Source organism: Dromiciops gliroides, chromosome 2 (genome assembly GCF_019393635.1).
Source record: "Dromiciops gliroides isolate mDroGli1 chromosome 2, mDroGli1.pri, whole genome shotgun sequence".
In the NCBI taxonomy this organism is placed as follows: Eukaryota; Metazoa; Chordata; class Mammalia; order Microbiotheria; family Microbiotheriidae; genus Dromiciops; species Dromiciops gliroides.
In genome coordinates, this window is record NC_057862.1 from 330635853 (window position 1) to 330663180 (window position 27328).

General features: G+C 40.8%; 1 protein-coding gene across 1 annotated transcript in view; it reads left to right on the top strand.

Moving 5' to 3' along the window:
• Positions 1 to 569: 569 nt before the first annotated feature.
• Positions 570 to 27328, top strand: part of ADRA1B (adrenoceptor alpha 1B) — a 110811-nt gene continuing 84052 nt past the window's right edge. Inside the window, exon 1 of the mRNA XM_043985850.1 lies at positions 570 to 709. The gene's annotated coding sequence lies outside the window, so the exon portion shown is untranslated. The remainder of the gene's footprint in view (positions 710 to 27328) is intronic.

Here is a 27328-nt window from a genome sequence, read left to right on the forward strand (position 1 = left end):
AGTTAAGTGACTTATCCAGGGTCACACAGCTAGTAAGTGTCTGAGGCCATCTGGAAGATGAGTCTTCCTGAATCCACACCCAACACTCTATTCACTTTTCCACCTAACTCCCCTAAAATACAATTATAGAAATATAGAAAATAGATACAGAATAATTGAGGGTGAGGGAAGCATTAACAGTTGCAAGAATTAGGTAAAGCTTCATATAGAGGGTGGTGCCTTGAAGGGAACTATTTTGACAATACTTTCAGAATCTGAAATTCTCCTGGTTTGGAGACACTGGCTAAAATTAAGTCTAATCTTTGTTGACTATGCCCTGAGAAAAGTATCCATCAGAGCTCTCTGCTAAACAAGAAAATGAGATTTCATTTCAATGTATGCATGGGCCACATTCCCCTCAAGTGTTAGAGTTTTGTGCTGACATGCTGCTAGCTACAGCTATTTTCAAAAGAAAAAATTAGAAACCAGAGAAATTCTTCTCATCAGTATCATCCTGTGTAATTATTAACCAAACTGATGAAGCTGTGTCAGTAATTCAACTGCAAAGTTCACTTTCCGAAAGAAGAGAGGACTGAAGATCAGGATGGTGTTTGGAGGAAACTTCTGGAGTCCAGCTCCAATATGAATGAACGCATAAATCGCAGAGAAATTTAAGTCTCTATAGGGAGGTCGTACAGTGTTTGCTGCCTGGAATTAGAGAGGACATTCGGTGAGTACAAAACTGTCTAGCTGATTGGAGCTAAAATGAGATTCACTTTCTGAAAATGTTTAGTTGTTTAAAGTTGGCTCAGCTTCATTTGTTTTTCTCTGGCCCTTATGCAATCTTGTGGGATGTGGAGTCACAAAGTCATAAATCATTCATGGCTGTGAAAAATCACCGGGTGAGGCAGATGCAGCTTCAAGTGAAATGGGAGACATTTTACACAAAACCCAAAAGACAACGTCACTCATCTGCTTCATAACTCACACCGGTTATTAATTCCTCACCACAGCACCACTTCTCCAACATTTGTTTGGGGCCTTTGCTTTGTCTGGTTCCAAATGGAGCCTGAGTTTAAGAAATGGCATGTCACAATCAATCCGCATTGATAGTGTCTCTCAGTGGCTTTGGGGGAGGATGCCTTGGCTTGTGACATTTAATGGGACTACTGAGGCTAGAAGCCCTCTTCACCGCCCAGGTTCTAATTTTGTAAGTGAACACAGGGAAGGGTCACCTGTGGAATAAGAGGTAGTGGCCAACCTTTCCTACCCATCTCTCCAAAAATCACTCCCCTACTAGCTTATCCCTGTTGTCAGTCAATCAGTCAGTCAACAAGTATTTATTAAGAGTTAACTATGTGGGGCAGCTAGGTGGTGCAGTGGATAGAGCACCAGCCCTGGATTCAGGAGGACCTGAATTCAAATCTGACCTCAGACACTTGATACTTACTAGCTGTGTGACCCTGGGCAAGTCACTTAACCCCAATTGCCTCACACAAACAAAAAAGTTAGCTATGTGCTTCATACTATGCTAAGTGCTAGGGATACAAAAAAAAAAAAAAGGTTAAAAAAAAAGTAGCCCCTGGCCCTCAGGAAGCCCACATTCTAATGGGAGAGCCAAGATGTAAATAACCATATGTATTCATAGATGGATGGATGAATGGATGGTAATATGTGTGTGTTCATACATGTATATGTCATATATAATTGTATTTACAAGACTTATCCATAGCAGATGAAGGTAATCTGAAAGGGGAAGGCATTTATTTGTCCAGGATTCTCCTATTAGAATTGCATTCATTTGGATTGAGGGTTTTGCATTGTTCAAATGAAAATGCTTGTGGTAGGGCTGCTGCTTTCTTCTCCTTTATCAGTTATTAATGCCTTTAGGGTGAATTTGTTTTTCCTATTTTTCCCATGTAGCTACTATGTGAAAATAGCTCCCTCCAGAATTAACCACATAATAGATGTATTTGGATTGATGTGGAGGAAGGAAAGAAATTGGGGGTGGATAGTAACCTAAGAAGGGCAAAGGAGGTGAGGGAGCACTACAGTGGGGGATTCTGGACAGCTGGGACAGTATAAAGGGCTAGGAAAAGATGGAAGTGGGGGAAGAGACAAAAGTATGAACACAAGTAGCCTACCTCACAGTTGTGCCCTGCCCTAATAATACCAATTTAACTAAAATCAGTCATATTACTTGTGATAGTTTTACTTAGAACACAGTACTGGGAATAAAGAGAGGTGATTTCTAGCACCAGCTCTGTCATTAACAGCTAAGTGACCTTAGATAAATCATTTCTCTTCTCTGGGTCTTGGTTTCCTCCTTGATAAAGTAAACGTGTCATATGAGAATATCTCAAAAGTCTTAAATTTTATTTCCAACTTACCCACTGGAAAGTATTAAATTCCGAGGTCAGCTTTTTATTACTCTTTAGTCTTGAAGCTTATTAAAAAAACCAAATTCAACCCTATCTTGGTTTATAATAAAACTCCCCTTTTCTCATTCTCATTTAACTTTCATTTTGTGCATTTTATCAGCATAGGTGTTGATGAGTTTTCTCCAGAAATGGTCCTCACTGCTTGTTCTGTTCTCTAATCTTGCATCTGATTAGAGTGACCAGATTTGTCAGTTTTCTATTAATCCAACAGCTTCCAATACAGTCGTATAGTGAGTTAATTTCTTCCCAATTAATTGCAAACTTTAAAAAAAAGTTGTTCAGCTTATGGGATGAAGCATAGGAAATTAATGGTAAATGGTAAAAAAGCAAACGTATGTGGTATAAAGAAAAGGAAAGCATGGATGATGTTCTTAAATAATATTTTTAACATATTCCTGATTTTTCTTATGTTCTACTGAAATGTGCACCATAGGAGAGCACAGAATTAAATGAAGGTGGAGAAAATAATTTATTATTTTTAAAACTTATCTGCTGGCCCTGATAATTCCCAAACTAACCAATTGTTCCTCTGTTTTAAGCACTGTCCTCTTCCTGTAGTGCCTTTAAAATGTAGATACTCATTGGTAGAAGGAAAACATGCACATAAAGTCCTAGACTCAAAGTAAGAAGGGATTTGGGGTGTCTTCTAAGAGAGCCTTTAAATAACACCTAAGTCCCTCTAGCATCTTCTCTGAAAAGTGCTTGCAGGACCATAGATATAGAGCCAAAAGACATTTCTGAACTTATCTAGTCCATTCCACTCCAACCCATCCATTTTAAGGTGAGGAAATTGAAGCCTATGCAATTGCAGTGACTTGCTGTAGGTCAGTGTCAAACTCAAAGAGAGATGGGGGCCACTGACCCATACACACAGATCTCTGCAGGGCATCTATTGATTTAGAAAACCACACATTAACATTATCTATGTTCTGTTGTATTTTTATTTATTTTGTTTAAAATTTCCCAATCACATTTTAATCTGGTTCAGGTCAGACCTAGGAATGTTGCTGGTAGCATCAGACAACTCTGTTCTAGGTCAAACAGGTAGCAAGTGTCAGAAGTCCAATCTAGGTTATCTGACTCCTGAATCAATGTTCTTCTGGAGCCTCTGTTTGAACACCTTAGTGTGACTGAGCTTTGTATGTCTGCCCTGGGAACCCTGACAGTGAAGACCAACTTAGCTAACTCTATCATTCTATTGAAGACCAGCCTCTCTTTGGGCTTCAGTTCCCTTTGGGTTTTAGTAGCTGCTTTTGCTTGCTAAAGGACAGTAGAATACTGTGGTCATTGTGTAATCATAGAATGTTAGAGCTAAAAGTAATTTTGGGGGATTTTTTGTTTTGGGGGTTTTTTTGTTTTGGTTTTTTATTTTGGTTTTTTTGCAGGGCAATGAGGGTTAAGTGACTTGCCCAGGGTCACACAGCTAGTAAGTGTCAAGGGTCTGAGGCCGGATTTGAACTCAAGTACTCCTGAATCCAGGGCCGGTGCTTTACCACTGCACCATCTAGTGGCCCCCTAGAAGCAATTTTAGAAAGCAGCAGCTAGGTGGCGCAGTGGATAAAGCACCGGCCCTGGATTCAAGAGGACCTGAGTTCAAATCTGACCTCAGACACTTGACACTTACTAGCTGTGTGACCCTGGGCAAGTCACTTAGCCCTCATTGCCCTGCAAAATAACAGTAATAATAAATAGAAGTAATTTCAGAGGTCAGTTAATCCAACCTCCTAATTTTAAAGCTGGGGAAATAGAGGCCCTGAATGGGGAAATGATTTTAGCAAGATAATGGTAGGATTTGCATTCAGATCTTCTGAGTCTTAGTACAGGGACCTCAGATCCATGATCCTATGCCTAAATTGGTTTATTGTATTTGTTGCTTCATGGTTAATTTTCAAATGGGTCAAATGCATGATATAGCTGGACACCACCTGTGTCCTGTCTATATGCTGAGTCTAGTGTTGTGATTGTGTCTTGTTATCATTAGCACTTGTAGCAACATTGCTATAGCACAATAGAATGTTGATATAGGAAGGAACAAAAACACAGAATCACAAAATTCTCAAATCAGGAGACCATATAATCCAACATATAGTGAATGAGAATCACCTCTCCAGCCTCCACGACAAGGAGTCATCCAGCCTTTACTTAAGGTCTACCATGCAGGGAACCCATGGCTTCCAAAGGCAGCCCTTTTTGGACAGCCCTAATTGTCAAGAAGTGTCTTTTAAAAGAGCTAATACTTCCATGAAGCATTCTAGAACGTTTTCTCCATAACAACAATTTGTCTTTCTACGAAGAAGCAATTCTACTTACCATGCTAGCGGGTCTATAAATCATCCCAAAGCAGATAACTCCAAAACGATTTCTGGACCTTAGAAACCATCTATTCCAACCCTTTGTTTTATAAAATATAACATACAGAGTAGGTAGCCCTCTAATATCGATTGGCTGGCCCACCTATGACATGGAGAGATAAGGAATAGGGATCATGCCTACTCCATCTCCAAGGGAGATTATGACTTCTCCCTTTCTGAGGAACAAGAGGAGGACCCAGGCAGAGATGTCTCATCTATCTTCAAAAGGAGTATTGAGCTAGAATTATATCTGTCTACCCAGCCTTAATCACTGAGTGGGTGTTGACTCAGGCAAACTGTGACCTGTGAAAGGCCTTAACTTAAAAGGCCAACGTCTCCCACTAGATCCCGGACCATCTCCAGTCGTCTTGATCTATATCTTGCCACTGGACCCACATGGCTCCAGAGGAGAGAGTGAGGCTGGTGACTTCATACAGCCCAGCCTCACTTAAATCCATCTAGTTCACTGCAAGTCATGACATCACCTCCCAATGTCATGGTCCTCTTAGAGACCAAAGGACAAACAACCACAATATCCATCTACCACACATCATCAAATATTTGTAGTCTTGTGGTAAGATGCTTTCTTTTCAGAGTCAAAATAAAAGCCATTTTCCCTGGCCACTCAAAGGGAAGGGTAACAGCTTACTCTTGTCAACTGAGTTCCCTCCCAAAAAATGCTTGGTACACACACATAGCAAGTAAACCTATTTATTCAAGCAAACAGTAAACAAACATCAGAGAAGTTATACAAATGAGAGTAGACAACAGAAAATACAAGAGTAAATAAGCTCTTTAACTTGGGAACAAGATAAAATCTAAGCTCTGCCAAAGAGAGAATAAGCTCACCAATGTCACTGTCTCACCAGGAAGTTTGTTCCCTGCAGTCTCTACAACTGGAGGCACTGAGAATCAAGGAGGCATTGGGAGTTCAGCATTCCCACATGTCTTAGTTCCTTGGGGAATCTCCCAGCTACCATTTACAAATTTGTTTCTGGCTGCTCTCACTCTTCTCTCTCAAACTCCATTTCGCGCTCTCCTAACTTGAAGTTTCTCCACTGCACATAGCATCTGGTACTCAGAAATCTTTTGGCCAGTCAGAAGTCATCTCCCTTCTGGTATACAGCATACAAAGTTTCAGGGCTGTCCTTCAAAGAACTAGCTCCAAGTCACCTTTGGGAGGAGGTATTACAGAAGCATCTTGCCCAAGGACACACAGCAAATAGCCAAACTGGACCCTGATTGGCTGTTCAGAACCATTAACATTGGTTATTTGGTTTTCCAAGAATAAAATTTACCAAGAACTGATAACCAACACAGAGGAAATAATATCTGCTTATTCTGGTTTTTATAGAATACTGATGGGAAGATAGAGATAGTATGACAGTCACATTTGATCTTCTATGCAAATAGAGACAGTTTAGCTTGGTAAACTAATTTTTGCATAACACTAGACATATAACCTAATGGTAAGAGTATAGATTCAGTCCCATGTGCTTTTGGGGTTCAGAAACATTTCCTCTGAAATATAGATCATGACCTGTATGTCATTATCAAATACTTATAGCCTCTGCCAAGGGGGAAAGGCAAGGGAGGATTATGAAACTGGCAGAGTTTGTCTTCTGCACCTTTTAAATCCTCCCTCTCAGTGGCCCAGCCACTTCCCACATGTTTTTATCCTGCTCCTTAGCCCACAAAAGAACCTCCATTGGAGGCCCATTCTTTCTATAGTCATTTCCCTGCCCTTACACATCCTCTGTCCTATCTCCCAAAGGTGCTACTCTCTGAGAAGCAAACAGTGGTTTAATTAGATAAAATAATTCTTGTTAATGTACTAAATTGTTACCCTCTCTCAGGCAAATTTAATCCAGTAATAATGATTTGATCCAGTAATGATGCACATGTTCTCTGTCCTAGACTGGTTGCTAAAATAGATAGTTTAGGATAGGGGAGATTTCAGATCATCCCAGAACACCACAACTGGATTTAAGGTTTGACTCTGTGTGTGTGTGTGTGTGTGTGTGTGTTGAGGGGGAGGGAGTTGTTTTCACTATTGTGAAATTAGGGGTTTTGTGGTTGTTGAGTATCATCTTGATCTCAATAACCTTCTGATTCATATTAAGTGATAATAATAGTGATGGTGGTAATGATAATTTTGTATGGCTTCCTCTTAGTTTATTCTACAGGCAGGACTAGCTTGACTATTTTAGCGTTCATTTGGGTTGTCAAATGAGCAACTGAACTACCAGATTCTATAGCAACATCTAATAAGTTTATCGTACTTCAGTGGGTCTGTCATCTCCCTGATGTAGGTATTCCCTCCATTCCTATAGATGGTAACCAATCAATACCCTCTCATCCATGTGTAAATCTGTGCCCACTCAGTCTGCCAAAGACTTTCCTCCAGATCTTTTTTTAATATTTTGTTGATACTAGTGGAGCTGGGCACCCATCTAATATTTGTCTCTCCTCCCATGACTGACATACCTACTCCTGGATAACATCATTTTGTCTTATATTCAGCAAGGTCATCATTGAAACTAGAGTACAGCCTATGCATTTCCTCTGAAGACTGCTTCAGCTGCATCTCTGAAATTTTTTTTTTTTTTTGGTGAGGCAATTGGGGTTAAGTGACTTGCCCAGGGTCACACAGCTAGTAAGTGTCAAGTGTCTGAGGCTGGATTTGAACTCAGGTACTCCTGAATCCAGGGCCGGTGCTTTACCACTGCGCCATCTAGCTGCCCCATCTCTGAAATTTTAGTATGTTATCTCATCAATAACATTCCCTTTCATGTAGTTACTAATTGTTTTAAAGATTTTATTCTTTGACCCTCTCATTATTTAGGATGTCATTATAAAGTTTCCTTTTAGGTCTACACCTTTCCTTCATGTTAATTAATATTTTATTGTAATAGTTTTATGGTCGATAAAGGATATATTTAGTATATTTTTTACATTTATTATAATTTTCTGAGCCCAAGCACATGGTTAGTCAGTCAGGAAACATTTATTAAGCAACTATTATGTGCCAAACACAGTGGTAAAAGTGGTAGGGATACAAAAAGAGGCAAAAAAAATAGTCCCTGCCCTCAAGGACCTTACAATCAAATGGGGGAGAAAAGAAAACAAATAGGCCCCGGAAAAATAGGAAATAATTAAAAGAGGAAAAGCATTAGAAATAAGAAGGGCTGGGAAATTCTTCCTGTAGAAAACGGCCTTTTAGTTAATAGTTGAAGAAAGCAAGGGAAACCGGGAGAACGAGATGAGGAGGGAGAACCATCAAGGCATAGGGGACAGCCAAAGAAATGCCCAGAGCTGAGAGATGGAGTGTCTTATTAATGGAACAACAAGGAGGCCAGTGTCACTGGATTGAAGTACATGGGAAAGAAAATAAGGTACAAGAAAACTGGAAAAGTAGCAAGGGGCTAGGTTATGAAGGGCTTTGAATATCAAACAAAGGATTTAGAATTTTATTTCAAGGGCAATTGGGAGCTACTAGAGTTTATTGAGTAGGGGAGTGACACAGTCAGTCAGATTTAGGAAAATCACTTAAGCAACTGAATGGGAGATGCATTGGAGTGGGGAGACAGGCAGACAGGCCTCCCTGCAGGCTGTAGCAATAATATAGGCCTGAGGTGATAAGGGCCTGTTTCAGAATGGTGACAGCGTCAGAGGAGAAAAGTGGGTATATTTGAAAGATGTTGCAAAAGTGAGATTGAAAGGCCTTAGTAATAAATCTGATATGGGAGATATGAAACAGTGAGGAGTCAAAAATGACACCTAAATTGTCTAGCCTGAGGAACTAGGAGGATGATTTTTGTCCTCAACAGTAACATGAAGTTAGGAGCAAAGGGAAGACTTAGGGGAAAAAATAATGAGTTCAGTTTTGGACGTGTTGAGTTTAAGATATTCACCAGACATTCAATTCAAAATGTCTGAAAGTTAGGTGGAGATGTGAGATTGGAAGTCAGCAGATAGGTCAGGGCAGGAGAGGTAGATTTGAGAATCATCCATGGAGAAACAGTAATTAAATCCACAAGAACTGATGAGATCACCAAGGAAAGTAGTAGAGACGGGGAACAGAAGAAAGCCTAGGATAGAACCCTGTGGAACACAGGTGGTTAAGAGGACATGATCTGGATGAAGATCTAACGGAGACTGAGAAGGAATGATCTGATAGGTAGGTTGGCTTTTGTATGATGGTTTGAGAAATGTAGATTCTTAAATGCTCCCATTCAGGAGATCCCACAATGTTTCAGGTCTACACTCTCTAATAGTTTGTTCAGTTCTATAGTTTTTCCTTATGTTTGTGTTATAGTTGTCCATCTCTCAGGAAAAAAAGTAGTCTCCTACAACTATTGTCTTACTCATGTCTTTTTGTGTTTTTATTAGCCTTTTCCTTTATAAATTTAGATGCTATGCAAATTGGTTCACTTATATTTAGTGTTGATAATGGTTCATTGTCTGTGGCTTCTTTAAGAAGGATATACTTTCCATATTTATTTTTCTTAGTCCTGTGAGTTGTTTTTTTTTTTTTTGCTTTGATAGCATGATTATTATTCCCGCATCTTGGGACCCACTTTAGGCATAGTAAATTTTGTCTCAGTCTCTCACTTTTCATTCTCTATTTTTCCTTACTTTTAGTTGTATTTCTTCTATACAACAGATTCTTGGAGTTTATTTTCTTATCCACCTGTTACTCTCATTTTCTTAGATTCTTAAATTATTCGTATTAAATGTGAATTGTGATTTTAGATTATGGTTCCCTCCATTTATTTCTGTTGTATTACCTTTTTTTGGAGGACCATTAGGTATAAAGGAAATTTGACTTATTCTGTTTTCATCCAGAGAAAAGAACTAGGAGTAATGGGTGGAAGGTTTGGGGAGGCAAATTTAGGCTCTACATAAGGAAGACTGGGGCAGCTAGGTGGTGCAGTGGATGGAGCACCGGCCCTGGAGTCAGGAGTACCTGAGTTCAAATCCAGCCTCAGACACTTAACACTTACTAGCTGTGTGACCCTGGGCAAGTCACTTAACCCCAATTGCCTCACCAAAAAAAAAGAAAAAAGAAAAAAAAAGGAAAACTATCCTAATATCTATTTAATATTCTTCAGGTGCTACTAGGCTCACTGGGGTCTCCCTTATGGGGAGACTGAGGAGGGGTCCTAGGAACTATTTGTGTTTTAGCCCCATAATTTGGGTTGGTCAGTATAGTTCTACAGAAAACTTCTGGCTGAATACCATTGAGCACTCTACATCAATCTCTATAACAGTGATGGAGATCTGGAAGGACACTGCCTCATAGTGAAAAGAACACTAGCTCTGGAGGACCGGGGTTCAAATTCTACTTATGATGCTTACTACATGACCTTAAGCAAGAAACAATCTCTGTGGGCCTCAGTTTCCTCACCTTTAAAAGAAGGAAATTGGACTAAAGGACCTCAAAAATCCACTCCAACTCTACATCTAGGATCCAATGAAATCCACAGTTTCATTTCCTTATCTCCCACATAAATTTCTAGCATCCCTCTTCCCCATCCCCCCTCCACCCCCCCCCACACACACATTCACCCCTCTCCAAGTAGCTCTTTCAACACTGGGCTCCCCTCCCTCACAACAGACCTTCATCATCAACTAATTCTTATCCTTGACCTTCTTAGATGTCATCCTGGCACGTATTATTCATGATTTCATTGGCATTTCTTCTAAATCCCAGAAGACAATTGTGACTCAAATAATGTGTCACTGCAAGACTAGTCTCTACACAATACAGTACATGGAGTTTATATTAGCGTTTCTCTAGCACTTTATAACTGAGGATTTCAGATAACTTTTAATTAAATTACCTGGATGCAAACACTCTGGTTCCTACTTTGCCCCAGGATCAGGGTTAAGCAACTTGCCTGAGTTCAGTCAAGGACCCAGATTCCTTTATTCTGAACCCAGCATGGAGTCTACAAGATCACAAAAAAGTTATCTTAGCAAAGGCCCATGACGGCAATGGCTGGTCAGTGTCCCCAGTGCAAAGATCATCATGTACTGACTGACCCATAAAACTTGTTGGCAGTTAGAATTGGACGGTTTTTCTGTGCTGGCCAAGTTTTCTCTGTATAGGGCCTCCCTTGGGTCTCTCAAGGGATAGTTTTTTCTTTGGTCAACTCCAGAGAGTAAAAGGGCATCAAACTTGAGAATCCAGAGAGTTTGCCTCCAAGCTCCACCTCCTGCTCAGCTTTTAATGAGATCACAAGGAAAGTCACCAATACCCAGAATTCCCTATGCCTAATGAATGGACTTAGCTTGCTTAAGGAAGGTTTCCCACTTTGGCCCAATATCTTTATTTCGTTTCCAGGTTCTCCTCTTCTCCTACACACTACAACAGATGTGGTAGGAATAGGTCTCTGGGACTCAGCCCTGCGTTCTGAAAAGTGGCCCATCTGGACAAGGCCCCTTCCTAAAAGGGACACATGATAGGGTTTCTGGGGAGGAAGCCTAGGGTTATAAATCAGGCCTCATTGTTGGCTCCTCAGCAGTTCCTCCTCTGATGACTCACCCTTGCCAACAGCTGAGCTACATCTATCAGAAGGGTTTGTTCAAAGGAAAACACTAAACAAAACAATGCTTGAAGCCCCTACTTCTGCAGCTGAGGGAGGGTGATGGAACCACAGGGTCTTACTATCTTTGAGGGCTAAGGTCAGCTGAAGGCAGTGCTGGTAGCACTGGGTAACCTTGTGTCCCCAGCTGGCATCAGCAGGTCAACTGCAAACCTTCTCCAAAGAGCTTAGGACACTGACTCTGAGTGTCCTACCAAAAGCCAGAGTTGGAGCCTGGAATCCTACTCTTCTGGCTGCTGTTTCTAATTCTTGTATGATATTGGATCAGTTGGCTACTTCATAGTTTCTCTGCAGAAACCAAAAGAAAATACCTTATACTTACATAATGTATGGCCTAGAGTTAACACCCTGTGTTTATAGGACAGAGTTCAATATGGGGGGTTGGGGAGGCTTCTTTAAAAAAAGGGATTATAATGTCCATACTTCTGACCCAGAGATTCTACCACTAGGCCTATTACCCCCCAACAAAAACTTTATCTATTTTTTGTTTTTTGTGTCCAACTAGGATTTCCCATAGAAGCATCAGAATTTGACTCATATCTAAATCTCTAAACAAAATAAAGGGAGTTTACTTTCCCATGCAAGCATTTGGGCTAACAATACTTTGAACATGGAACAGGCTTTCTTTAACATAATGAGAAACACAAAGGATTGTCGTGAGGTCCAAATGAGATCATATATGCAAAGTGTTTTGCAAGCCTTAATAGGCTAAATAAATATTAGCTATTAAAAAAAAAAGATGTCACTCAGTGAAAAGACCCATCCTTCCCTTTCCCACCTCCCCCAGGTAGGTGATCTCCTAGACTTATAATACTATCCTGAGGTTAAGGATCCTATGCTGCAATAAAGCTCTCAAGGGCATTAGAAAATGTTGATAGCTCTTTTTTCCTCTCTCTAGCTGGTCCACTTTGTTTCAGGACCTTCACGGTACCCATAACTCACTATACTAGTGTAGGACAAGGTTCAAGTTTGCTCCTCCACATCATAGCTCTGTCCCTTGCTACTATTTGAATCCACATCCTGACTGGTCCAGTACTGGTCACATCTATTGCCTTCTATGATCTTCATGACAACCCTCTGAGGTTGGCATGGTTTTTGGGGGGGGGGGTTGGTGAGGCAACTGGGATTAAGTAACTTGCCCAGGGTCACACAGTGTTGTTCTCTTTTTTATCCTCTCCTTAATCATCCATTCTTTCAAGAAGCAATTATCAAACACCCACTATGTTCAGGTGCTATACTAGTCTCTAGAGATACAAAGACAAAAAAAAAAAAAAACACAAAGCAGGCCCTGCCTTTAAGGCATTTCCCCACCAAAAAAAAGAAGCAAGTCCCTTTACTTCATCTAAAAAATGATGAAAAGTTGATGCTCAATAAACTCATTCATTCAATAAAATGTTATGCATCTGATATGTGCAAAGTTCTCTAGCTAATAAGTATTTCTCTAATGAAAATGAGTAATCTGAGGCTTTGGTGGATAAGATGACATCAAGGTCATGCTGAAAATTTGTGGCAAAGCCAAAATCAGGAGCCAGGTTTCCCAACCATCATTCTCCTGCCAGGCTAGGGATTATTTGTTTAAAAGGTACTGTGGGTGGAGTGATAAATTCATCCAATCATTCTGCAGCACAATTTGGGTTTATACTATTTTTTTAATGACTAAAATGTCCATACTCTTTGACCCAGAGATTTGACTACTAGGCACATACTCCATGAAGATCACCCTCTCACACTGTTGTTCACCCCCTCCTCCTTGCTCTTTTCTTCTCTCTAGGATCCTGAGATGTCACTCTTTCTGCTTCTCATTTTACCTATCTAATCACTTCTCTCTGTCAGAGGAGATGGGATGGAATGAGATCAGGAGTAAGGCTACTTCATTATGTGAAACAGGAGATAGTGACAGAGGACATCTGAGTGACAAGAAATGAGGAAAAGAGAGGTCATGGCAAATGGCCTTGGAGTTGTTGGGGTTTTTTTCTGTAAAATATGAGGCAAGGTTCTCAACTGAAGAAATAAAGGGAGAGAGAGCCATAAGAGGCATGAGGGTGGATAAAAGATTTGGAAGAGACAATACAGAGAGTAGGATAGTGAATTGATAAGAGAGGTATAGTAGAATTGCCTAGCAGCAGTGAGGGCCCAGTGAAGGTTGTGTAATAAAAATTTGTAGTGGACCACATCAGAATGGTTGAGTGATTTTCTCCATCTTCATTCATCAACAAAAGCAGCTAATGGTGGGAGTGATCCAAGGCTGAGGCTTGGCTGGGCATAATTTATGATATGTTAAGGAGGCTAGGAATTAATTCTTCGAACTGAAGTAATTCACCAACAGGTTGATGGTGGAAAGAGGAGAGAGTGTTTAGTACAAGGGAGATGCCCTGGAAGAGAATTGAAGGGTTGAGAGATAGGAGGTCATAGTGAGGATGAAGAATAAGGTTTTGTAAGAGAAGGCAGAGGGAGAAGTGAAAAGCCAATAGATTATGGTGTATATAAAATAAGGGAAATTCAGAATACTTAAACATAAAGGTGGTACATTTGTGAGTGATGGCAAGATCAAAGGCATATGCCAAAATAATCATTGCAGCATTCTCTGTGGTAAGAAAGAATTGGAAACAAATTAAGTGCCCGTCAACTGGGGAAAGGCTAAACAAACTGTGGCACATGAATGTAATGGAATATTACTGCCCCATAATAAAGGGCCACTATGAAGTACCTAGAGAACCATGAGAGCTTATATGAAATGATAGAGACTGAAGCAAACAGCACTAGGGAAGCAATATACACAATGACTTCAAGGTAAACAGAAGAAAACAAAAACAGAAAGAAACCAGATAACTAATTTGGAATTCCTATAGAGAAGAAACCAGAGTCAATGAAGCCAATATTGACTTTGATAGGAGCCTCCCATCTCCCTTCCTACAAACCTTAAAGCATTGTTGTTGTTGTTGTTTTGTTGTTGTTTTACAGAAGTAGAAACCAAAGATGTTCAAGGTTCTGTAATTTTCCCAAGATAGTATAGGTGGTAAGTAGCAAAGCTGAAATTTGAACCCATATCCACCTCAGACTCTAAAGGACTTTCCTTTCTTTTTCTGCCTACTTCTCCTTTAGGCATCAGGCTTACCAGGTCTTCAGCTAACGAGGAGTCTAAATGTTGCTGTTCCTGTATGTGTTGTTCTCCTGTTTCTGCTCACTACATTTTGCATCTGTTCATACAGGTCTTCCCAAGTACTTTTGAAACCATCCCTTTCATCATTTCTTACATCACAATAGTATTCCTTCACATTCTATACCACAACTTGTTATTGACAACACATTTAAAGAGTTTTGCAAACCTTAAAGCCATACAATGTGCTGGGCTTGGAGCCAGGAAGAACTGAGTTCAAATCTGGTCTCACAGACCTACTAGCTGTGTGACCCCCAGGCAAGTCATTTAACCCCTGCTGAGCTCAGTTTCCTCATCTTTAAAATGGGAATGATAATAGCACCTACCTCCCAGGGTTATTGTGAGGATCAGATGAGATAATAATTGTAAAGTGTTTAGTACAATTCTTGGCTTATATGTGTTAGCTATCATCATGACTTGATTATTATAATTATCCTCACATCTGGAGCAAGTCCCACTACTGTGCCATTCTTAAAATGCAAACTGAGGTATTATTAGCCATGCACACCTTAGCATGAACTAGTTCTGTCAAATCCATTGCAATTCCCTAAAAAACAAAGAATATCAGGGAATGGCACCCAGGACAAGTCCATTTTGATTGAGGATTGGGGTGTTTGTTTGGGATAACTAGGAAGGAAAGTTCTAGAACATGAAGCAACCAGCCACCTCAAGAAATGTAGTCCCAGGTGGGGCACTTTACTGGGAATGGAGGAGGGCTTATGCAAGCAGGGGACCATGGGCAACTAAGCCAATAATGGAAGTATCATAATTGGACGTGGAGCCAGAGGTCCTGGGTTCAAATCTTAGCTCTAAGACTTGTGTGACCTCGGATCTTAATTGCCTCATCTATAAAATTAGAACATTGAGCTAAATGATATCTAAGGTCCCTTCTAATTCTAAATCCTAGGATCTAATTTTGGGGGGGGGGGAGAAGTGGACAGAGTGGAAGAATTGGGGAAAAAGAACTTTTCCCAGTATCCCTCGAGCCACACCACAGAGATCCCCCCCCTGCTCACAAGTAAAGTGGTCCCCGTAATTTGGATCATTTTATGTAATTTATCCTGCCTCTTACGGAAACCACACTATTTACAGAGCAGGGCACTATAGTTCCAGAAGTAGATTGTGTATCTTTTTGATCTTGACGGTATCAGCCGCCTACCTTCAACGGCCTCAGCCCTGCGCCACTGCATTTTTTTGTTGTTGTTGTTTGTTTTGGGCAGCCTCTGTGTTTGCACAGATTAACAGAGAGTTCATGGGTATTCAGCCCAGAGAAAGCTCCTTCCGGCATATGAAGTAAAAGGAATGTAGCAAATGTGATTGTGCCCCCGGAAGATGGCAGGGGCCGCACGCTTAAGGACGACACCGTGGTTTTGGAGGTCTTGTTGCCACAAAAGGCTCCTAAGAAAAGGGCATTAGGGTGAGAATGAAATATTTTGGTTATCTTATCGCTATCCATCACTGAAGCTCCTTCGGAATGATTTCACTCGCCTCCCTGGCTATCCATCACACTGGCTCGCGCTATAAATAAAGATTCCCCAGGGATGCTAGATCCTGCCCTTCAGCCCAACGCCTCCGTGACTCATCCCGCAAACGAATTTCAGTTCCACCGTCTCTATCTGCAAGAGGGAGTGAAAGTGCATGTGTACACCCCTCTCTTCCTGCTGTGTGTGTGTGTATGTACATGCGTCTGTGTGTGTACGTGCGTCTGTGTGTTTAGTCTGAAAGGGCCCGATCTGCGACTCTTTTTTCAGCAGCGAGGAGGCAGATGGGTGTAGCAGAAGAAACGAGTCCTGGCTCTCTGGGCAACCCTGGGCAAATCACTTGACTGTTGAGGCTCTCGGTTTCCTTGGCTGTAAAATGGGAGGGCTGGACAAAATCATTGGAATTATGGATTTAGAGCAGAAAGGATTATTAGGAGTCATCAAGTCTATCTTCCTCATTTGACAGATAAGGACAGGGCTATTGTTTAAAAATGAAAATTGAGAGAAATTAAGTGACTTTCTCAGGGTCATACAGCTAGGGTCAGAGGTAGGATTTGAATGCAGGTTTTCCTGAGCCCCCTCTATCTAATATATCACACTTCCTCTATTGAGTTAAAACTAGATGGGGGCCAACCCCCTCATTTGATCAAATGAGCTAATTTATGTAAAGGTCATTTCAAACCTTTGCCGTTGTTGTTTAGTTGGGTTTTTTTTCCAGTTGTGTCCAATTCTTCATGAAACCATTTGGGATTTTCTTGGCAGATACTAGAGTGGTTTTCCATTTCTTTCTTCAGCTTATTTGTCAGATGAAGAAACTGAGGCAAACAGGGTTAAGAGACTTGCCCAGAGTCAGAGGCTAGATTTGAACTCAAGCCTTCCTGACTCCAGGACCTGAACTCTATTCCCTGCCCTATAAATCTTAAAGCGTTGTTGTTGTTGTTTTACAGAAGTAGAAACCAAAGATGTTCAAGGTTCTGTAATTTGCCCAAGATAGTACAGGTGGTAAGTAACAAAGCTGAAATTTGAGCCCATATCCTCCTCAGACTCTAAATTCAGAGCTTTCCCCACTATATCAGGATTTCTATGATCCCTTTTAGCTTGAAAAATTATATTCTGCGACAGAAGTTGGCTTAGACTGAAAAGACGAGAGACTCAGGCTATTTCAAATGAAATATTTATGAAATGCCTACTTACTATATGTAAGGCACTGTGTAATATGGGAGCACCCATCTCCTGGGCCATGGGTGCCTATAAAAGTTATAACCCCCATGGTGACTATCAGAATTTACTGATAGTAATAAGATAATCTCTCCAACACAATGTGTCTTGTTACTCTCAGAGACTGGTTACAATTTCTCTCACTCCAACTCAGGGTTCTTGAGATCCTTCCAGAGTGGAAGCCCATTTCTTATGTTGTCAATGAAAACAGAGGTAGGAATTGGGGAGAGGAGAAAACAGTGTCTCAAATAAAAGGAAATTCTTCTGAGTGTCCTAGAATTCTAGGGATAAACCCAACCTATTTGGCAGGGGGGGAGGGGTATGCATTCCACCCACATCCTTGACCTCCTGTCAGTCACCATGGGAGTACCCTTATACCCAAAAGGAGACTGACCCTTTCAGAGATCAAGTAAATGCAGCCCCTGAATTGAACACAACTATTATGGATGGTATTTCCTAGTTCAAAAAAAAATTACATGGAATGCCTACTGTGAGATGCCCCTTTCTAGTGACAAGAAAAAGCAGTAAGCTGAGCTGGTACAATCCAGATAGAAAACAGTAGTCCCAGCTTTGCTTGTTTCTTACTTCATGTTGGTATATGGCATGGGTGAACTCTGAAGCAATAAGTACCATGACCTAGGATCAGAATGACCCCTTTGAACTCTTCTCACCACAACTGCAATCAGCAGGTATGGGTATGGGAGAGTTTTGCTGGGATCATGCACTGGAGATAAGTAGACAGGAGTAACCATTTAGGCCAGTTTTATACCACCTTTGGGTACTGGTGTACCCTAGGCAATCAACCCAAATCTGGAGAAGTGGATGGATGATAGATGAGGCTCCAAGAATCTTGCAGATCCTTCCTGTCTTCCCTGGCTGTGTTGTGTATGGCTCTTGCAGCCTTATCTCTACTGAGGGCAGTCAACTGGGATTTTGCATGACCCTTCTGTATTCCCTTTGGGTCTTGTGTGACCCACATTCCAGTCTTGTAACACTTGGGAGCCAGAGCTCAGAATACATCTAAAAGGGAACTTGAATAGTGATAATATGTTCCAATGATTCATCTTCCAAGAGATAGGTCTGATCCTTCATGACAGAGCTAAATCTCCCATCACTGAGGAAGACTGCCCAGCAGGGTGCCCCTTTGCAGCAGACAGTGATGACAATAGCACAAGGGGAAAAAGCCTTGGACCAAGTACCAAGTGCACTCCTTTTGACCTCTATCCATCTTCTCCCCACCATTCACTCTCACCACATTTTTTTATCAGTCAATTATAAGTCAGTTCAACCCAAGATACCCCATTGTAAGACTATCTGGCTTCCTTTTATCCACTGCCAAAGTGCCAGTCACCATTTGCTTTCTATTATTTATAAATATGTATAATATATAATGCATAATAAAAATTAAAATGTATAATAATATATGGACTATTTACATTTATGTGTTTATACCATTCATTATAGCCCCCATATAGAGATTGCATTCTTCCTACATACTTCCCACGGTGCTGCCTGTTTCCTGTTCTTTCACTGAAACATGATACACACCATTCTTCCAGCAATGCTGACTAAAAAAAAGGAGAAAAATTAGGGAAAAACAATTTCATAGAAAAGACTCATGAGATTACAGATTTAGATTTTGAAGAGATATTTATAAAGGCAACCCCTTTAGTTTACAGGTTAAAAACCTAAGACCCAGGGGGCAGCGAGGTGGCGCAGTGGTTAAAGCTCAGGCCCTGGATTCAGGAGGACCTGAGTTCAAATCTGGCCTCAGACACTTGACACTTACTAGCTGTGTGACCCTGGGCAAGTCACTTAACCCTCATTGCCCTGCAAAAATTAAAAAAAAAAAACAAGGCCCCTAAAGGTTACATTTGCCGAATGTTGCACTAGCACTGAGTGTCAGAGACAGGATTTGAACTCAAGTCCTCTAATTCCCAATCCAGCATGATTTCTACTGTATCATTCTCCTGGATGGTTTTGAGGCATTAGAGGAACTGATAGGGCTAGTGATGATTTGGATATAGTCAGGTATCAATTTTAATAGATAATCAACTGTGTTTTTAATGTTCAGTAGAGAGTCAGTTGGGTGTTGCCAACATGTTTCCATAGCCTTCACATGGAGCTTTGTTCATCAGAATTCCAGCTAAAAGACAGTTTAGAAGTCATGGCTTCAGCAGAGAGGCCCAAATGCTACCCAAGAGCCTCCTGAAATGTTCTTTCTTTCAAAGTTAACAGTAAGTAAAAGGATCCCTTCTGGAATAATGGCTTAGGGCCCAACAATGTAAGATTTTGATATTGCCTTAATGTTACCCAAGCATAGTAAGGTCTCTCAATGACTTTCAAGTGACACCATCTTTGAAAGAATGACTTTACTTCTAGCCTAAGGATCCCTAGTATAGCGCAAGGCCTCATTGCTCGGACTGGGACAAAGAAAATCTGGTTCTTAGGCCATTTACTCACAAATTAGCTATACTCTACTAACCTCAAAGCTGTGAGGAAAGAGTTTGTCAACTATAAAGCATTATGTATTGATAACTAGAATTTATATAGCACTCTAAGGCTTGCAAAGTACTTTGTTCCAATTTTTTTTCTTTTGGGGGGTGGTGGTGGGCCAATGAGGGTTAAGTGACTTGCCCAGGGTCACACAACTAGTAAGTGTCAAGTGACTGAGGCTGGATTTGAACTCAGGTCCTCCTGACTCCAGGGCTGGTGCTTTACCACTGTGTCACCTAGCTGTCCCCACAAAGTACTTTTTAAAATAATATTTTATTTTCTCCAATTAAATGTAAAAATAATTTTTAACATTTTTTAAAGTTTTGAGTTCCAAATTCTGTCCATCCTTCCCCTCCCTCCTCCCTAAGAGGGTAAGCAGTTTAATATAGGTTATGCATGTGCTATTACGTAAAACATTTCCATATTAGCCATTTTGTGGAAGAAAAAAAGAAGGGAGGAAGGAAGGAAGGAAGGAAGGAAGGAAGGAAAAAATTGTATGTTTCTGTCTGTATTTAGACACCATCAGTTCTTTCTCTGAAGGCAGATAGCATTTTTCATCATGAGTCCTTTGGGATTGTCTTGGATCATTGTATTGCTGAGAATAGCTAAGTCATTCACAGTTGCTCATAATACAATATTGCTGTTACTGTGTACAATGTTCTCCTGGTTCTGTTCACTTCACTCTTGCAAAGTACTTTAAAAATATTATGTTCTCACAACAACTCTGGGAAGTAGATGCTATTATTATCCCCATTTTCAGATGAGGAAACTGAAATATACAGAAATTAAGTGACTTGCCCAGGGTCACATAATTGGTAAATGTCTGAGACTGGATTTAAACACAGAGCTTCCTAACTCTGGTTGCAGCATTCTATCCATTGTGCCATCTGCTGCATCTGCTGTTTATGATGGTGATGGTGGTAGTGGTGGTGGCAGTAGTGGTGATGATGATAAAAATGAGGAGGAAAATGAGATGTATTTGCTCACCATTGCCTAGTGAACAGAGGTAATCCAAGTGCTTCCCATCACATTTCAATTTGTAATGAACAGATTTGATAATGAGAGAACTTCGTAAAGTAGTGTTCAAGAATGATTAGAATAAATCTAAAAGTCTAAATATTTAACTATATGGTAGCTATCAAATATTTGCTGCAACAGGGCACAGGCACAATGAAGAACAATGTCTCTCTCTCTAACTGTGGACCTCTAACCCCAGGAAGGGAGGGAGGCGATGAATTCATGAATCCACATTTTTACCATGAAATTTAATTTTCTACTCTAAATGATAAACATCTCAAAAATATGTTTTCTAAAGCCTCACTATATGATTTTAGACAAGTCACTTTCCACCTTCCCTCCTGCCTACTTAATTTCCTTCTCTGTAAAATGAAGAAATTGTATTCAATGGTTCCTATCATCCCTTCCAGCCGTAATATGAGTTTTTAACGAAATAAGAGGCAAACTAGGTAGTACAATGGATAGGGTTCTAGATCTGGAAGCAGGAATTCAAATCTCATCTGAGACACTTACTAGCTATGGGACCTCTGGGCACTTAACCACTGTCTGTCTGAGTTTCTTCATTTGTTAAAATGGAGATAATAAAACCTACCTCCAAGGGTTGTTGTTAGTATAAAATGAGATGCTATTTGAAAAGTGAAGCTAGGTGGCACAGTGGATAGAAAGACCCGAGTTCAAAATCAGCCTCAGATACTACCTGTGTGGCAACTGGGCAAGTTGGTTAACCGTATTTGCCTCGATTTCCTCATCTGTCAAATGAGCTGGACAAGGAAATGGCAAACCACTCCAATATCTTTGCCAAGAAAACCCCAAATGGGATCACACAGAGTTTGACATGACAGAAAATAACTAAAACAATTTGCCAAGCAAAGTGTGATATGAATGCAAATTTTTGGTGGTGGTGGTATTAATTGGGTTCTAAAGACAATGCCTTGCTTGCTGAACTGTTAGTCAGGAAGCTCCTGGGTGACCTCAGAACCAGTATGTGAACACCATAGCTACAGTGTTAAATTGTTGCCTCCTTGTTGAGAACAAAGTCTGATTCTTGGGGAAAAGAGTTATTTAAACTATGTGGCAATGAAGAAACACAAAGCCACATCTATATATACCCAGTAAATGCTGAATTAATTATTTTTTGTTGCTAGTCTACAGAAAGTAATATGGTACATTGAGGGGGCAGCTAGGTGGATAAAGCACTGGCCCTGGATTCAGGAGGACCTGAGTTCAAATCTGACCTCAGACATTTGACACTTACTAGCTGTGTGACCCTGGGCAAATCATTTAATCCTCATTGTCTGGCCAAAAAAAAAAAATTTTAATGGTGTGTTGAAAAGCACACTGGATTTAGACTTTGAAGACTTGCATTTAAAATCTGGGTATACTATTTATTAGCTGTGTGGCTCTGGGCAAGTCACTGTCCCACTCTGGGCCACATGAGCTTTCTTCCCACTTAAGAATCTATGATTGCCCTCAAAAATTCTATTGCTAAGCAAATAAAGACTTATACATGGTTAATTAGATTGAATGGTTGAGACAGTTGGAAGAAGCAGACTGTGTATTTACTCAAAGATCCATCATTATTGTGGACAAAAAGCAAGAATTTCAAAATTCAGTTTTTGGTATGGAACCTTTCTAATGAGATAAAAGTAAAATGGGTTGCCTATAGTACATAAGAATATTCCTCCAATGCATCATCAATAATTCATATGTTTTGGATGGGGAAAGGGGAAGATCAATATCAATCAACTATCTGCATTTATTAAATGCTTACTATGTGCCAGACATCATGCTAGATGCTGGGAATACAAAAACTGACATGAAACAATACCACCACCGCTAACCCTGAAGCTCACATTTAATGCTTCTGGAGATGGATTTGCTTTTGCTGTGGATGCTATCCATACTCTCCCTTGTGATGACAATTGCAAAAAAGGATACTTGGGTTAGCAGCACCATCTGTGACCACAGGATGGAGTAGTTAATAGGCCCATATAAGAATCAATGGTAATACTACATTTTCAAGGCTTCTATTTGTCCCAAGGGCCCAGTGGCACTTAGACCTCCTTTCATCACAGAGCACTAACTGTTGAATGACAGCCATGTCTGGAATTGTTGTTGTTCCATCATTTTGTCATGTTCAACTCTTCATGACCGCATTTGGGGTTTTCTTGGCAAAAATACTGTAGTGGTTTGCCATTTCCTTCTCCAGCTCAATTTACAGATGACAAAACTCATGCAAAAAGAATTAAGTGACTTACCCAGGGTCACACAGCTAGTGTCTGAGGCCTGATTTGAACTCTGGAAGATGAGTCTTCCTGACTCCAAGCCCAGCACTCTCTACTCTTCCACTTAGCTGCCATTTCTGGAATTATCTAGAGCTTATTTAATGATCAGTGATCATACCAGAGATTTTTGGGGAAATGTAATTGTATTGAAATAGACCATTGCAATATCAGTACAGTTTTGCTGATCCATTTATGGCTCATTAACAGAGGGTGTCAGAATTCCAAAAATAATTTTCTGTGACCAACCAGAATTTCCTAAAGGGAATAGCTTTGGGAGTAGAGACCAGAAATACATTTCACATGATACTTTTTTTATTCTCCCATCAAAAAGAGCATGGGTCAATGGTTCAACCCATTCTGAGGATGCTTATGATCATTGAATTATAGAATCTTAGAGATGGAAAGGGCCTTATATTTCATTTAGTCAAACCCCGTCACTTTATAGAAACTAAGAAGAGGATGGTGAAGTGATCTTCCCTAAGCCACACAGTGAGTTAATGGTAGAGGTAAACCCCACATCTTTTGACATCTAGTCCAATGCTCTTTCCACTAATCACATCATGAGTTGAAATTTTGTTCTTTGATGTTATTGATTAAATCCCGTGATCTTTACCAGGATCCCTGCCAACATCCAGTAATCTCTTGGGGACATTCCTTCTGATTAAGCCCTCCTGACTTCAGTGTCTGGGCCCTTCCTGTCTCGTTTTCCTTCTTCTCTATTCTCATCCGCCATCCTTACTCTCATATCAGTCTCTGTTGCACATTAATTGACTTTTGCAGACACTGAAAGGAGACATGTGCCTTTCCTGGAAATTCCCCTTTTGGAGGGGCAAAATCATTGCCAGAGAGTTGTTACCAGCATGGAAATTAATCTCTCTACCTGGGATGCGGCCGAGTTGGCATGGCTCCCATGCTAATTGGCTTTGTTCTTGATTTAACAGGCCTCTGGAGCAAGGGCGATAGCCTCACTATGCCCAGCTGCTCCCCAGCAATGTGTAGCTTAGGAATGAAAATGAGGCAGGCATTTGCAGTTTCACACAGAGTATGAATCACACAGGGGTTTAGTTGGCTATAAATGAAGGGGTGAGACTGGCACTGACAAAGACCTCAAGATAGTGAGCTAGACGGAAATGAGAGCAGCCCATCCAGACCTTGTTGGGCTCAGAAATGAAGCAGGATTCAAGGAAGTTGAAAAGGATGGAGAAAACAATCTGAATTCTCATGTCCGAATCCTCGGATGATATAGGCCAACTCGGGGCTAGGCCCAACATCTCAATGGCTAGATCATGCCCCATTTTTCTTCCTCCCATCCAAAGATAAGCACACTCCAGTGCATTTGAACTGGATGTGTAGTGGAGATGGCATGATATCCATATAGAGGGAACTTGTTTGCTTTGTTATTCCCAAGTTTTAAATATTCCTGTTGGCTTGTTGCTCCGACACCACTTCGTTCTAAGAGATTCTAAACATCCAGCCAAGTTCAGGAATCATTTAGATTTTATATCAGTAATAAAGAACAAGAGCAATTTACATAAAATAGCAAGCATGGTGATACTAGGAAATACAACTGTGGTACTCTTAATACTGTGGCCCAAGCAAGCTACCTCACTTTATCCCAACTCCCCAGGTGGGAAGTGTGATTTCTCCCACACTCAATTCTCTCATAAATTCCACTCATAAAGGGGAAACTCAGTAGTAAGTAGCTTCTCAGGAACCCATCAGTCCCTCAACAGAGAAGAAACAGGGAGATTGCTCAATCACTCACTTCACTTTCTAGGAAAGCTGTTAACTGTTTTTGGAGGGTGGGATGAACTTGACATGAGAACTAGACAGTCTCTGGAACTTTCTGCCACAGGTCAATTAGCTCAAATACTACCATCTCTCTCCTCTTGGTCTTACAATGTTACTCATATGCAGGAAAGGAAGGATGAAAGGACTTTAATGTCCACAGGCCAAGACCAAATGAACATGGCCAAGCTAGAGTCTTCTAGCTCCACGCAGCCATTTGCTTCATCACCTTTGTTCTCCTGTTAATCTTCGCCACTCAGGGGGCAGCCAGGAGGTGCAATGGATAAAGCACTAGCCCTGGATTCAGGAGGGCCTGAGTTCAAATCTAACCTCAGACACTTGACACGTACTACCTGTGTGACCTTGGGCAAGTCACTTAACCCTCATTGCCTCTCAAAAACAAAAATAAAACAAAACAAAAACAGAATTGTGGGGGCAGCTAGGTGGTACAGTGGATGGAGCACTGGCCCTGAAGTCAGGAAGACCTGAGTTCAAATCCAGCCTCAGACACTTGACACTTACTATCTGTGTGACCTTGGGCAAGTCACTTAACCCCAATTGCCTTGCCAAAAACAAATCTTCACCACCCAATGCCATTGTTGCCATATGCCTTGGCATCTTATATTAAATCAGTCCTTCCAATCAGTTCACACTAAAGGCTGCATCACCATTATTTGTGATTGCACTTTGCCTGGGAGCTTGTCCCCTTCAACCATTCCCCTCTCGTTTTATGATCTTCAGTCTTTTATTATTCACTAACTCCTTTCTTACTATTTATAAAAATATTCAGATCTCTCCAATTCTTAAAAAAAAAAGTCATTTAACCCTAATGATCTCTACAAGATTCTACCCTATGTCTCTCCTCTCACTGCCAAACTCCTAGAAAAAAAATTCTTCACTTAATGTCTCTACTTTTTCACCTTCTATTTATTCATTTCTTAAATGCTTCCAATTTAGCTTTGAATTCTCCTGATCAAATGAATCTTTTCTCTTCAAGGTTGCCAATGATCTCTTAACTGCTAAATCCAATGGCCTTTTCTCAGTCCTTCCCCTCCTTCTCTTGCTTGAAGGTTTTGACATTACTGACCATTGTCTTCTGCCAAGGACTTTATAACACTCCTAATTCTGTGCTTACCTGTCTGATCATGCCTTCTCAGCCTCCTTTGTAGACCCATCATCCATGTCCTTCCTCCTTTGTGTAGGTGCATCCCAGTGATCTGACTTGGGCTCTCTTCTCTTTTCTTTACATTTTCTCTTGGTGATCTCATCATCATGGTTTCAAGGAACCTCATCTCACATGTTGATGAGTCAGTTAACATTTATTAAACACCTATTATGTGCCAGGCAGCCTCAGCAAAGTGCTGAAGATACAAGAAAAGGTAGAAGAGAGTCTCTGCCCTCAAGGAGCTCACAATCTAATGATTGTGAAGAACATCAAGAGAGGAAAAAACAAGTAGATACATATAGGATTAGTAGGAAATAATTAAAAAGAAGGAAGATGACTCTCAAATCTATATATTCAACTTCATCTCTCTGCAGCTCTAATCTCTTACCATCAACTTATTGCTAGACATCTACACTGGGATGGCCCATAAGAATCTAAAACTCAACATATCTAATGTCAAATTTATCATTTTTAGCCCCCTTGCCCATCTCTCCACTGCCACCAAAAAAAGCTGTCTTTCTCCTCATTTCTCTCTAGGTGGCTAGGTGGACAGAGTTCCACCTGCAGTGGACAGAGTTCTGGGCCTGGAGTCAGGAAGACTCAAATCTAACCTCAGACACTTACTAGCTGTATGACCCTAAGCTAGTCATTTGATTTCTGTTTGCCTCAGCTTCCTCAACCATAAAATGAGGATAATATCAGCCCCTATCTTGCAGGGTTGTTGTAGGAACCAACTTAAATAATACTTATAAGGCCCATAGCACAGTGTCTGGCACATAGTAGGATTATAAATGCTTGTTCTCTCACACGCACACCCTTTTCCTTCTTTCTGTCATTCCTGTAGTCTTTTGTTGTTTTTGTTGTTCAGTCATTTTCAGTCACGTCCAACTCTTCATAACTCCTTCTTGGCAGAGATACTGGAGTGGTTTGCCATTTCCTTCTCCAGATCATTTTACAGATGAGGAACTGAAGCAAATAGGGTTAAGTGACTTGCCTGGGGTCACACGACCAGTATCTATGGCCAGATTTAGATTCAGGAAGAGGAGTCTTCCTGACTGCAGGCCTGGCCCTCTATCTACTGCATCTCCCAGCTGACCTAAAAACTCAAGAGTCATCCTCAATACTTCTCCCTCACCCCCATGTCCAATGAGCTGCTAAGTCCAGTCGATTCTGCCTCCACAGAAGCTTTTACATCTGTCCCCCTCTCTTCTTTCACACAGCTACCCCCAAGTTCTCCCATATCACCTCCTGTGTAGACTCTTGCATTATCAGAATTGTCCTCCATGCCTCTAGTCTCTCCCCTTGCCAATCCATCTTCCATACTCCTGCTAAACTGAAA